Below are 14,477 nucleotides of genomic sequence, written 5' to 3'. Positions count from 1 at the left end.
TGTTCCATTGTGTTTGTGAATGACTCGCATACATACGCAGTATGGAATTATCTCTGATTGGGGCCAAGCTTAGAGATGATGAACCTGCTACACAATATTGGTTAAAAAAAAAAAAAAAAAAAAGGAAATCGGCCCTTTCCCCTCTGCTGCTTTTCAAAAATATGTCTTAGCTACTGCAGGCCATGTGTTCGGCAGGTGGTTTGTTTTGTCCTCAGGGCATGCTGAGGTATATATCAACAGAAAAAACACAAGTTCCCTGAAGCTGTGTCAGTAGTGCTCAGCTATTGAACCAATTTGATGCAATGCTGCAGGCATTTTATCTTGAAGTGCCACAGCAAAGTGGGACCTCTCAAGTGTGCCAGACCAGCTCTTTCCAGCAACGCATGTGGGGAAAGCCTACAGGTTAACACATAGCAAATGACGGATCAACACAGGAGGATGCACCACCTGCCATGAAAATGTCGAAAGCAGAAGATGAAATGGAAGAAAGCTCACGTGTGGATATTGAGAAGACATGTCCTATAAAAGACAGTGATCTATGTTTTATTTCACTTATAAGATATACATTGAGACTTATTGTAAAGAAGACAAGTATTAATTTATGTTATCCTAATATCACAATTGCTTCAGTCCTTCTTGAATATTTTAGGAACACAAGAAGATTATTTCTTAGCACATTAAACTGGTGGTATATCTAGTGACATTGTAACAGTAACTTTAAATTGAAATAGGAAATTATGCCATTAGACTGACAAAATCTTTCGTTACACTACCCATTTGGTATAACGAGATTCCAAGATACTACTGCATATTAGTGCTCCAATGAGTGACATTATAGTAGGTACCAAATATCCGGTGTGGAGGAAGGAATCGCCCCCCCCGCCAAGCCGCGGAAATATCGCCAGCCGAACGAAATGCTGTTCCGCTGGCACCGCTCCCGCAAGCCAACCGGTGGGGGCCAAAATTCCGCGCGTTCACTCCCGTGTTAACCCTTTGTACTGACCCCATGTTCCAAAAGTTTGAAGAAGGCTCACCGAAAACAGGTTGACAATTTATTCGTCGACAATGGTCAAAAACAAGGCAAAAACAGACGACGGAGGGACCGTGCTGGATCCAGGGTCGGCAAACAAGGCTACATAGAAATGTTCCTAGGCAGAGACAGTGTTATCTAAATGTTCAGTTCTTTTTGAAAGCTGCGGTGGAGTGGGCCGGGCCGAAGGGGTGTTGTCTTGGGATCATCCCTCTGTGGCAGGTCAGGTTCATGCGTTATCCTTCGTGGCGGGGACATGGTTGCCACGGCGACCGATGAAGGTCTTGACGTCCAAGGCGCCGGCGCTATCAACTTGTTATCCTGGTTGGGCGGCCGATGCTACTTGTTTTAGGACAGAGCGCCCTGCTCATGGTCCTGATTGATTGAGAACTGATTGCAAGAGTTGGTGCGTCAATCTTTCTCATGACGCGTTGGGCTTCTGTGATAAGATGTCGTTGTTTATCTTTTATGCCCTCTATTCTGCTTCTTTTCATTAAACTATGGTGTAATTGCTATTTATTTTATATTAGGTGTGTAAGAGTAATACAAACAGTCCTACAGTAAATATGAGAAATGATACTATACGATGACTGATTATATTACGTGTGTTAAAGTAATGCAACAGTTATATGTTGTGTGCGAGAAAGGTAACTGTTCCCTTCACTTCAATTGGTACGAAAAATATGTTCATTATGGTTTCTGCACCAAGAAGAATAATGAAACATGATATTTATGCATGAATCATACTTCAAGTGGTGTCACACATCTGCTTAAGTAACTATAAAATCATGTAGTTGAATAAAAAATGATTTATAAGACTTAATAAACTACTTGAACAAATTAAGCATTTCCTATTCAAATGTTTTTACATGCAAAATGTGCAACCACACTAAGCAAAACCTAGTGTTTATGCAAGACTCTTATTGCAAATGGTTACACACAACTGCTTTATGTAACAATTACGTTTTGTAGTTAATGAACCGAACACCAACTATTTACAGACAACACTATTTGGAGTCGTGTTGTCACTTCACCCACAAGTCTTTGCGCCTGCTTTGTTTTCTGACTCTTGCACTTAAACTGGTTGTGGCTGATTAACTCTGTGAGTACATTTAACTCTGCTCTGTGTTCAACTCACTTACTTGACACCGCGTGAAGAGCGATCTTAACACTGATAGTGTTAAAACAACACCAAAATCAACCCCAATGAACTAAAAAATAGTTGACACCAGAAAATCAACTCAACAGATTTTGCTGTGTACGGATAAGTGTTTGAGGCAAGGTAAGGCAAATTCAGAGGGACAAAAGTCATGCAATTTGTGCAATCCTGTTCCATACATATAAATCAATACTTTGTCATAAGTGTTTTAATTGACTCTCATACATGATAAACGCAACAATTGGTTCAGTAATTTGTAAAAACACAAAGCTAATATGTTATACAATGAAAAACACCTATTTAAAATTTAATTTAATCATGTTACATATATATTAAGCAATACTTTTTCATAAGTGTTTTAATTGACTCTCTTACATTATTTAAACAACAATAGATTCGGCAATGTGTAAAAACACAAAACTAATGTGTATGTACAATGAAAATCACCTATTTAAAAGCTGAAACAGTGCATGCACATTCTTTTTGAGTGTGCCAGAACAGACTTTTACACTAATTTGTTCATATATTGAGATCATTTCAGTATACAGCGGTATGAAGAAGTATCTGAACCTTTTGGAATTTGTCACATTTCTGCATAATATAACCATCAAATGTGATTTGATCTTTGTCAAAATCACACGGATGAAAAAACAGTGTCTACTCTAAACCCAACCCCAAAATTTTAGGTTTTCATATTTTAATGAGGATAGTATGTAAACAATGATAGAAGTGGGAAAAATAAGTAAGTGAACTATCACATTTAATATTTTATGCCCCCCCACCTTTGGCAGCAATAACTTCAACCATACGCTTTATGTAGCTGCAGATCAGCTTGGCACATCGATGAGGAAGAATCTTGGCCCATTCTTCACTACAAAACTGCTGTAGTTCAGTCAGATTCCTGGGATGTCTGGCATGAATCGCTGTCTTTAGGTCATGCCACAGCATCTCATTGGGGTTCAAGTCTGGACTTTGACTTGGCCACTTCAGAAAATGTGTTTTGTTCTTCTGATCTTTGTCTTGTTGCAGCATCCTTTTTAGCTTCAGCTGTCTGACAGACGGCCTCAGGTTTTTCTGCAAAACATCCTGATAAACTTTTGAATTCATACTTTCATTAATGATTGCAAGTTGGCCAGACCCTGAGGCAGCAAAACAGCCCCAAATCCTGATGCTCCCTCCACCATGCTTCAAGGTGGGGATGAGCTGTTAATGTTGGTGGGCTATTCCATTTTTCCTCCACAAATGACATTGTGTGTTACTCCCAATCAATTAAACTTTGGTTTCATCATTCCACAAAATGTGGAGTGTCCAAGTGCCTTTTTGCGAACATTAAACGTGCAACAATGTTTTTTAGACAGCAGTGGCTTCCTCCGTGGAGTCTTGTCATGAACACCATTCTTGGCCATTGTTTTACATATAGTTGATGTGTGCACATGAGATATTGTGGGTGAGATATGGACTGTGCCAGTGATTTCTGTAAGTTATTATCAGACACTCTAGGGTTGTTTTTTTACCTCTCTGAGTATTCTGCGTTAAACTCTTGGCGTCATCTTTGGTGGACAGCCACTCCTTGGGAGAGAAGTAAGTGTGCCAAACTCTCTCCATTTGTAGACAACTTCTCTGACTGTCGATCGATGAACATCCAGATTTTTAGAGATGGTTTTGTTTCCTTTCCCAGCTTTATATAAATCAAAAATCCTTGATCCCAGGTCTTCAGACAGCTCTTTGGACTGATCCATGATGCACAGCAGACAATGCTTCTCATCAAGACAATTCTTACCAGATGTGTATTTTAAAGTGGGCAGGGCAGCTATGAACCACTCATCAGTGATTGGGCACACACCTGACTAAAATTGTTTGGTAAAAATTGGTTTCAATTGCTCTTTATTTCTTCTTAGGCAGAGGGTTCACTTACTTATTTTTCCCCCTTCTGTCATTGTTTGCATGCTATCCTCATTAAAATATGACAACCTATAAATATTTGGGTGGTTTTAGTAAAGTAGACACTGTTTTTGCATCTGTGTGATTTTGACAAAGATCAGATCACATTTGATGGTGATTTTATGCAGAAATGTGAGAAATTCCAAAAGTTTCAGATACTTTTTCATTCCACTGTACCTTGGCCTTAAATCAAAATATGTCTGGAGCTCAGAACTGTGGGAGACTTAAGTACTGGTTGCATAGGTGTGGCACCTGGATTTTTCTTTTCTTTTCGGAAGCGCAAAGAATTTTCCATTTATGTCTCATCCAAATATATTAATACCCTAAAAGATGTCCAGCCAAATAACATTCTGCCATGATTAAATGATCGAAAAACGTAAAGTTAATATAAAGAAGTCAGACTCAACAGGAAAATGAGTCTATAATTAGTTTAAAGGCCCCTGAAACAGACTTCCCTGAAGGGTGTTTATGTTGTTTATTGCAGTCTGCAAAGCAGAGACCATGAAACCATAAAGCTTTGTGACCAGAAAACAGTGTGAAAAACAACCAGCTGACCACACCTAAAAAACGATGTAGTGACACAACTGATTAATTTAGTACTTTAATAGTAGAAGCTGTTGAAAAGTTTTCCTGGTTCTGTGTACTGTCAAGCTTTTAATTGTTATAATGTACTGTAAAGCATCAATAATATTTTTGTAACCACCTGCAAGTAACAGTTCTACAAATTTTTATTTTACCGTGACAAAATAACTTGTGTATGTACAGTAGGCAAATAAGTATTTAGTCAACCACCAATTGTGCAAGTTCTCTTACTTGAAAAGATTAGAGAGGCCTGTAATTGTCAACATGGGTAAACCCCAACCATGAGAGACAGAATGTGGAAAAAAATATCAAATTGTTTGATTTTTAAAGAATTTATTTCCAAATTAGAGTGGAAAATAAGTATTTGGTCACCTACAAACAAGCAAGATTTCTGGCTGTCAAAGAGGTCTAACTTCTTCTAACGAGGTCTAACGAGGCTCCACTCGTTACCTGTATTAATGGCACCTGTTTTAACTCATTATCAGTATAAGAGACACCTGTCCACAAGATCAGTCAGTCACACTCCAAACTCCACTATGGCCAAGACCAAAGAGCTGTCGAAGGACACCAGAGACAAAATTGTAGACCTGCACCAGGCTGGGAAGACTGAATCTGCAATAGGTAAAACGCTTGGTGTAAAGAAATACACTGTGAGAGCAATTATTAGAAAATGGAAGATATTCAAGACCACTGATAATCTCCCTCGATCTGGGGCTCCATGCAATATCTCACCCTGTGGCATCAAAATGATAACAAGAACGGGGGGCAAAAATCCCAGAACCACATGGAGGGACCTAGTGAATGACCTACAGAGAGCTGGGACCACAGTAACAAAGGCTACTATCAGTAAACCAATGCACCACCAGGGACTCAAAACCTGCACTGCCAGACGTGTCCCCCTGCTGAAGCCAGTACACGTCCAGGCCCGTCTGCGGTTCGCTAGAGAGCATTTGGATGATCCAGAAGAGGACTGGGAGAATGTGTTATGGTCAGATGAAACCAAAATAGAACTTTTTGATAGAAACACAGGTTCTCGTGTTTGGAGGAGAAAGAATACTGAATTGCATCCGAAGAACACCATACCCACTTTGAAGCATGGGGGTGGAAACATCATGCTTTGGGGCTGTTTTTCTGCAAAGGGACCAGGACGACTGATCTGTATAAAGGAAAGAATGAATCCAGCCATGTATCAAGAGATTTTGAGTGAAAATCTCCTTCCATCAGCAAGGGTATTGAAGATGAGACGTGGCTGGGTCTTTCAGCATGACAATGATCCAAACACACAGCCAGGGCAACAAAGGAGTGGCTTCGTAAGAAGCATTTCAAGGTCCTGGAGTGGCCTAGCCAGTCTCCAGATCTCAACCCCATAGAAAATCTGTGGAGGGAGTTGTTGTTGTTGCCCAACGACAGCCCCAAAACATCACTGCTCTAGAGGAGATCTGCATGGAGGAATGGGCCAAAATACCAGCAACAGTATGTGAAAAGCTTGTGAAGAGTTACAGAAAATGTTTGGCCTCCATTATTGCCAACAAAGGGTACATAACAATGTATTGAGATGAACTTTTGGTATTGACCAAATACTTATTTTCCACCATGATTTGCAAATAAATTCCTTAAAAATCAAACAATGTGATTTTCTGTTTTTTTTCCCCCACATTCTGTCTTTCATGGTTGAGGTTTACCCATGTTGATAATTACAGGCCTCTCTAATATTTTCAAGTGGGAGAACTTGCACAATTAGTGGTTGACTAAATACTTATTTGCTCCACTGTAAATGTAGTTGAAAAATACAGTTCTCATAACCTTTGCATAGAATGTGTTTTGCTGTGCACTCTCCAGTGTCTAACGCCAAATATGAATATGTAATGGCAACCAGCATTGGGATAATGGCAGGACTTAAGCTATCCATGGCAGTAGCAAGAGAGGGCACCATTGAGTTTGCTTAGACCATGCATAGTTTGTCATGCAATTGTTAGTGTTGGATTTCATACCTGAGCTGTGATTGAGTGCTTACTGACATAATCCACCTTCTAATACTATCATAATTACATTGCAATTAGAGAAACCAGAGGGAATCAATACTGTACAAAAATAAGCATCAGCACACAACTGTGCCAGGTACATTTTTAGAGCTGTTTTGAAAAAAATGTGTGTCTAAAAACAATCACTTTCTATACAGCTTCTAATCATGCGTGAACTGGAGCTTGTCGCTGTTGACTTTGAACGTTAGGTGAGTTAACAGTGTTGGTTTTAGGGCGGGGCAAAGGGGCATTGGCCCCACCTCTAATTTGTATAGCCCCTGAAGTGCCCCTGTTCTCATTTTAGCACAAAGCATGTTAAAGATGCACAATGTAGGCTTGAAAGCTTGATGGTTTTACCGCCACATGCATTATAATTTATGCATTGCCTTGTTGACCAATCTTATCCAATGTTCTCTTTTCCTGGCTACTCGATAATATCAGACAAAAGGCTGAGTTATGCTTCCGCGTCAGACCTGTGCCGTCAAGGAAGACCCGATTTATGACCTTCCGCCGTAACCTGACGTGCACCTCCAGGATTTTCTGACTTCACGTCACGTCGACACATATGACGTGGCAGAAATGGACTGTGATTGGTCTGCTCAGACTGTTGTTTCCGGTTCAGCGCGAAATCACCACCATTTTCAAACATTGTTGTGCTAAACGAAAAAATGGACCAAGCCGACAAGAGTATCATCAAAGAGGTCCGCAAGTACGACAACCCCTACAATGTCTCGTCAAGCCATTATAAAGACAATTCCTGAAGATCCACATTCAAGCTTTCCATCTTGCATTGTTAATTTTTTTCTCCGTTGGTATTGTGTAACCGAAAGTAAACTACAGGAAGTTGACAAGCATCCCCCAAAACCGTACAAACACAATGGCACACCCCTCTAGTGGCTTGGCGGTGAATTACAGAGCAACGGGTTCCCTTGCCGCAGAACTATCGAATGCTCATTGATGCCGTAGTCGCTTCGCGGTCTCCGCAACGCAGGAGCATAACTCAGGCTTCAGACAACTCTAATAAACAGTGTAAGAATAAGTTTTTTAACTGTCAAGTTTACATAATTTGAAATACATTTAGCTTAATTCTTTTTTAAAGCTTTTTAAGGCCTAAATTTTGACAGAATCGATTTACCGTAATTTCTGGACTATAAGCCGCTACTTTTTCCCTCATATGAATGCTGCATCTTCCAACCCAGTGCGGCTTATTTGTTGATTTATTTGGGTCAATAGGTAACACTTTATTTGACAACGAAGCCATAAGATAAGTATCATCCGGCAAATTATTCTAACTCCATTTATGTCCAGCTCGGATGTTTTACATCCGTTCAAAAGTGAGAATTTGCTGGATGATACAAAATGACATCTGTTATTAGCATTCATTAATGCTTATGGCAGTGTCATTCCATAATTATGATGGTCTTATGACAGTTTTATGCTGCCACTGTCAAATAAAGTGTTACCAAATACCATAACTAGCAATTAATGAAAGAACTGGAACATTAACTGAAGAATTAGCACAGAACATGAATTTTTATTGCCATGTACATCTGTTGCGCTCCAATGCATGTTGGATGACAACAGTATTGACAGCAGGTGGCAGCTGAGGTTGACTGTCTCTGCCAAGGGAGCAGTGATGGCTGAATGAAGCTTCTTGAAGCAATTAATCTTTGCAGTCTATTGGTTCAAAGCTTCATGGTGGTTCATTTGGTCTTAGACAGTCTTAATATGTTGCAGTCAAACAAAGTTTTACCGGTTAATATCTTTTGGTGTAAATATCCCCTAATGCAGTGAGGACAGATGCGGCTTATAGTCCAGTGTGGTTTATCTATGAACAAATGCAATTTTCTTGTCAAATTTGGTGGTTGGCAGCTTATAGTCAGGTGCGCCTTATTGTCCGAAAATTACAGAAATGTCTTTTAATGCTTTTTAATGACCCGCATAAACCCTGGCCTATTTTGGATGTCATGATAAATGTCCACAAAGCTGACTGCACATACCTGGACAGTGAAATCAAGAGCTAACTAACCGATATTTTCATATGGCCATAACAGTAATGTGTGTCGGAAGAACGGCAATTTGTATAGCGTATAATGGGTACGTTTTAACAATCATAATTTGAGCTTTCACTTTTACTCCGCAGACAATCATGACCTCTGAAAGTCTGAGACAAAAACATAGTTGTAGACATCACCAGACACTGGATCTTATCTGTACTCTGACCATGACAGGCAAAATGATGTGCATGACATAACCTGAGATGAGCAAAGAACTGACAGCGAGTGAATAGAAAACCAGATGTGCAATTCTCTTAAAACTAAAAAAAAAAAAAAAAAGTGAAAAATAAAAACTAATTAGATCAAAGCAATGCAAAGTATATCAAAAATTCCCCCCAAAAATGCAAATCATGGATGAACCATGAGTGATAGCCTGTAAAAAGCTTCTTTCAACTACCCCACATTTGACTAAAATATTAAAATGTACAGTGGGGCAAATAAGTATTTAGTCAACCACTAATTGTGCAAGTTCTCCCACTTGAAAATATTAGAGAGGCCTGTAATTGTCAACATGGATAAACCTCAAACATGAGAGACAGAATGTGGAAGACCCCCCAGAAAATCACATTGTTTGATTTTTAAAGAATTTATTTGCAAATCATGGTGGAAAAAAAGTATTTGGTCAATACTAAAAGTTCATCTCAATACTTTGTTATGTACCCTTTGTTGGCAATAACAGAGGCCAAACGTTTTCTGTAACTCTTCACAAGCTTTTCACACACTGTTGCTGGTATTTTGTCCCATTCCTCCATGCAGATCTCCCCTAGAGCAGTGCTGTTTTGGGGCTGTCGTTGGGCAACACGGACTTTCAACTCCCTCCACAGATTTTCTATCTACCTAGAAATGCTTCTTACGAAGCCACTCCTTTGTTGCCCTGGCTGTGTGTTTGGGATCATTGTCATGTTGAAAGACCCAGCCATGTCTCATCTTCAATGCCCTTGCTGATGGAAGGAGATTTTCACTCAAAATCTCTCGATAAATGGCTGGATTCATTCTTTCCTTTACACAGATCAGTCGTCCTGGTCCCTTTGCAGAAAAACAGCCCCAAAGCATGATGTTTTCACCCCCACGCTTCACAGTTGGTATAGTGTTCTTCGGATGCAATTCAGTATTCTTTCTCCTCCAAACACGAGAACCTGTGTTTCTACCAAAAAGTTCTATTTTGGTTTCATCTGACCATAACACATTCTCCCAGTCCTCTTCTGGATAATCCAAATGCTCTCTAGTGAACCGCAGACGGGCCTGGACGTGTACTTTCTTCAGCAGGGTGACATGTCTGGCAGTGCAGGATTTGAGTCCCTGGCGGCGCATTGTGTTACTGATAGTAGCCTTTGTTACTGTGGTCCCAGCTCTCTGTAGGTCATTCACTAGGTCCCCCCGTGGGGTTGTGGGATTTTTGCTCACCGTTCTTGTTATCATTTTGACGCCACGGGGTGAGATCTTGCATGGAGCCCCAGATTGAGGGAGATTATCATTGGTCTTGTATGTCTTCCATTTTCTAATAATTGCTCGCACAGTTGATTTCTTTACACCATGCGTTTCATCTATTGCAGATTCAGTCTTCCCAGCCTGGTGCAGGTCTACAATTTTGTCTCTGGTGTCCTTCGACAGCTCTTTGGTCTTGGCCATCGTGGAGTTTGGACTGAGGTCGTGGACAGCTGTCTTTTACACCGAGAATGAGTTAAAACAGGTGCCATTAATACAGATAACGAGTGGAGCCTCGTTAGACCTCGTTAGAAGAAGTTAGACCTCTTTGACAGCCAGAAATCTTGCTTGTTTGTAGAGGAACTAAATAATTATTTTCCACTCTAATTTGGAAATAAATTCTTTAAAAATCAAACAATGTGATTTTCTGTTTTTTATTCCACATTTTGTCTCTCATGGTTGAGGTTTACCCATGTTGACAATTACAGGCCTCTCTAATCTTTTCAAGTAGGAGAACTTGCACAATTGGTGGTTGACTAAATATTTATTTGCCCCACTGTATGTGTACAGAGCGTTGCCAGCTCCTTATTCTTTTCCCAGCGTGAAGTTGCACATCCTCCATCTTCTTAGTAAGTCTGTCAGCGTCTGGCAACAAAGAATAATTCACTAAACCTCCTTGACTGTGTGTCTTTGTGCGTGTTTGCACATTCATTTATCTCAGTTTATGTTATTCAAAATCTACACCCAGCTTTTGCAGCAGATGCGAACAAACTGTTGTGCCAAATCCTACTTTCTCAGTGGAATACAAATTATATAGTTATGTTACGCTAACCTGAAAATATGATCGTGAATTACTTCAGATGGTTTGGTAATAGATATGCTGTCGCAACTAAACAACAGCAAAGCGACTCTCAAGGCTGTTTTTAGATGGGAATAACTAAAAAAGATCCTAAGCACCCCCTGCTGTGAGTGACTTCCAGCACCCCTGATTTGAGCTTATTTGCAATAATTTAATCACTATGTAACAAAACAAACATTTTCTGCAACATTGCAGTATTTTTTTGGTTAGCAGGGCTTCAGCTGAACTCCATTATAAAACAATAATGTAATAGGATAAGAACAGGAGTTACTTATTGATCCACTTCTGTGTCGTAAATGCACTTTATTTTGCCAACATTGTGGCATTTATCAAATAAGTGCCATAGTTTTCTATTTGTAAGTTGCACCTATGTATAAGTCGCGCCAGCTAAAAGACGCAAAATCAAGAGGAGAAAACCATATATAAGTCGCACTCGAATATACAGTAAGTAATTTTGTCAGACACCAAGGATAAACATTATACATAGTAATAACAAAAAAATAGACAACAGGTTAAATAGGCCTCTGTTAATGTAACAAATTAGCAATTAATTAGATAACTATGGCTTAAACAACCCAACATACATTGCTTACCAAACCTGTTCTCTCACAAAAACACTACCAAATCAATTCAAGTCTTCATCTTCAGTATCACTTCTGAACAATTTCGGGAACACTGGAACAGTGGTGCAACAATGAATCGATTAATCGACAACTAATCGATTAGATATTTAATCGACAACTATTTTGACAACCAATTAATTGTTTAGGACCTTCTTCACCTTAAACTTGCCTAAATTCTTGAAAATATAACATACATACAGTATAACTTATCAGTTGTAAATAATATCAAATTTGTTCATTATATTTTTCTTAAGTCAAAGTGGGAGATGAACAAAAATCTGCTTTTACTTTGGAAAACAACAATTCACATTTTTGCCAATTTTCAGACATCTTACTGTCTAAACTAGCTTCTTAATAAGGCTGCAACAACTAATAGATTAAAATCAATAAACAAATTACTTGCCAACGAATTTGATAATCGATCAAGTTGTAGACTATAGTCAAGTCAGGAAGATGTAATAAAATATTTTTGAGGGAAATAGTCATCCATTTTGTCTTCATTGTTACTTACAACATGGCTAAATCAACTTGAAGGCAAATTGTTAAGGTAATTGAAATAAAAGTGACATTTATCCGATTAATCGATTATGAAAGTTGGTTAGTTAGTTGCAGCCCTACTCTGGAAGTAAAGGGCCCACTCAGAGCACTCTCCTTGTGGGTGCCAGTGTAACGAAACGCAACGCGACGCGACGCAACGCGACGCCGCAACGCAACGCAAAAAGCAAAACCCAAAAACTAAACCCAAAAACTCAAATCCAAAAACCCAAACCCCCCAAAAAAATAACAACAAAAACAATTAAACCACAAAAACCCAAGAACCCCAAAACCCATAAACCAAACCCCAAAACCCAAACCCCAAATACAAAACAAAACCCAAAAACTCAACCCAAAAACTAAACCCAAAAACCCAAACTCACACCCAAAAACTAAAACCCAAACCCAAACAAAAAAACAAAATCACAAAAACCCAAGAGGACAAAAAACCCCAAAACCAAACCCCAAAACACCAAAACCAAACACAAAAAAACAAAAACCAAACACAAAAACACAAAATCCAAACAGAAAAACCCCAAAAACAAACACAAAAATCCAAAACACACACACATACCAATAAAAAAAAACACAAAACAAAACCCATAAACCAAACCCAAAAAACCCCAAACCCAAACCCCCAAAACTAAATCCCAAAACTCCAAAGCCAAACACAACAAACAAACCAAAAAACTAAACCCAAAAACATAAAATCCAAACCAAAAAACCATTAACCAAACCCCAAAACCCAAACACAAAAACCAAAAAACCCAAAAACCAAACACAAAAACAAAATCCCAAAACTCCCAAACCAAACACAAGAACCCAACCCAAAAAGACAAAAAGACAAAAACCGAACAAAAAAACAAAAAAATTATATTATATAAGTCGTACCCGACTATGTTTCTTTCCCCTGTGTATATATATGTATATATATATAAACAAAAACAAAAAAACCCAAAACCAAACCCAAAAACACCAAAACCAAACACAAAAAAACAAAAACCAAACCCAAAAACACAAAGTCCAAACCCAAAAACCCAAAAAACAAACACAAAAATCCAAAACACACACACACACCAATAAAAAAACACAAAACAAAACCCATAAACCAAACCCAAAAACCCCCAAACCCAAACCCCCAAAACCAAATCCCAAAACTCCAAAGCCAAACACAACAAAAAAAACAAAAAACTAAACCCAAAAACATAAAATCCAAACCCAAAAACCCAAAAACCATAAACCAAACCCCAAAACTCAAACACAAAAACCAAAAAACCCAAAAACCAAACACAAAAACACAAAAATAAAATCCAAAAACTCCCAAACCAAACACAAGAACCCAACCCAAAAAGACAAAAACACAAAAACCGAACAAAAAAACAAAAAAATTATATTATATAAGTCGTACCCGACTATGTTTCTTTCTTCTGTGTATATATATATATATATATATATATATATTTTTTTTTTAACCTGTCCTGTTCAGCTGTTTGACACAGAGAATGGAAGTCTAAGTGCCCGGATAGTCTGAACAGTTTTAATGTTTCACATTGAGTCTGACATACTCCCATTGTGGGGGAGTGGGGGCGGTGTTCCGTGCAGCCCATCCCTCCTCCCGCAGCCAAGCAAAGGAGTCATCGTCACCCCCCGGGATCCAGGGTGGTCCCCCGGGCCACCCGCGCAGCCATCAACTGGCCTTCAGGGATGGCAAGAGGGGATGCACCACCAACCCCAAGGACCAATGAAGTGTAATATTTAAGCATAGTTCCTTAATTATTCTGAGTCTGGTAATTAATATAGAAGGTCTCCCAGAAAATTTGCATACGTTCCCCAGCAGTGGTAAACCATATTGTCTATGGGTTACTTTGTAGATTAAACCCATTGACCAACTAAACTGTGAAGGAAGAAATTTTTTTTACATACGGTACATCAGGGGTCGGCAACCTATGACACGCGTGTCAGCACTGGCACGCGAAGGGTTAACCAGTGACACGCGAGCGCATGGCAAAATAATAAAAAAAAAAACATGTTTTTATTTTTTTTTAAACCTGAAATTAAGACATTTTTAGTTGCACGCCCTGTTATTTAGGGCTTTACAGGAGCGTCCCTCCCGACCCCTCTGCCTATAGCGTTATTTGCAAACAATTATGGATTTTGAGCACACTTCCAGCTCTTCAATTTCTCGATTCCTGTGCTCGTTTTTTTTTTTTTTTTACTACTAACTACTACTACTAACGTGTCACGAA

The sequence above is a fragment of the Corythoichthys intestinalis genome, chromosome 8, assembly GCF_030265065.1.
Source record: "Corythoichthys intestinalis isolate RoL2023-P3 chromosome 8, ASM3026506v1, whole genome shotgun sequence".
Classification (NCBI taxonomy): Eukaryota; Metazoa; Chordata; class Actinopteri; order Syngnathiformes; family Syngnathidae; genus Corythoichthys; species Corythoichthys intestinalis.
Note: the sequence above shows the minus strand (reverse complement) of the source record.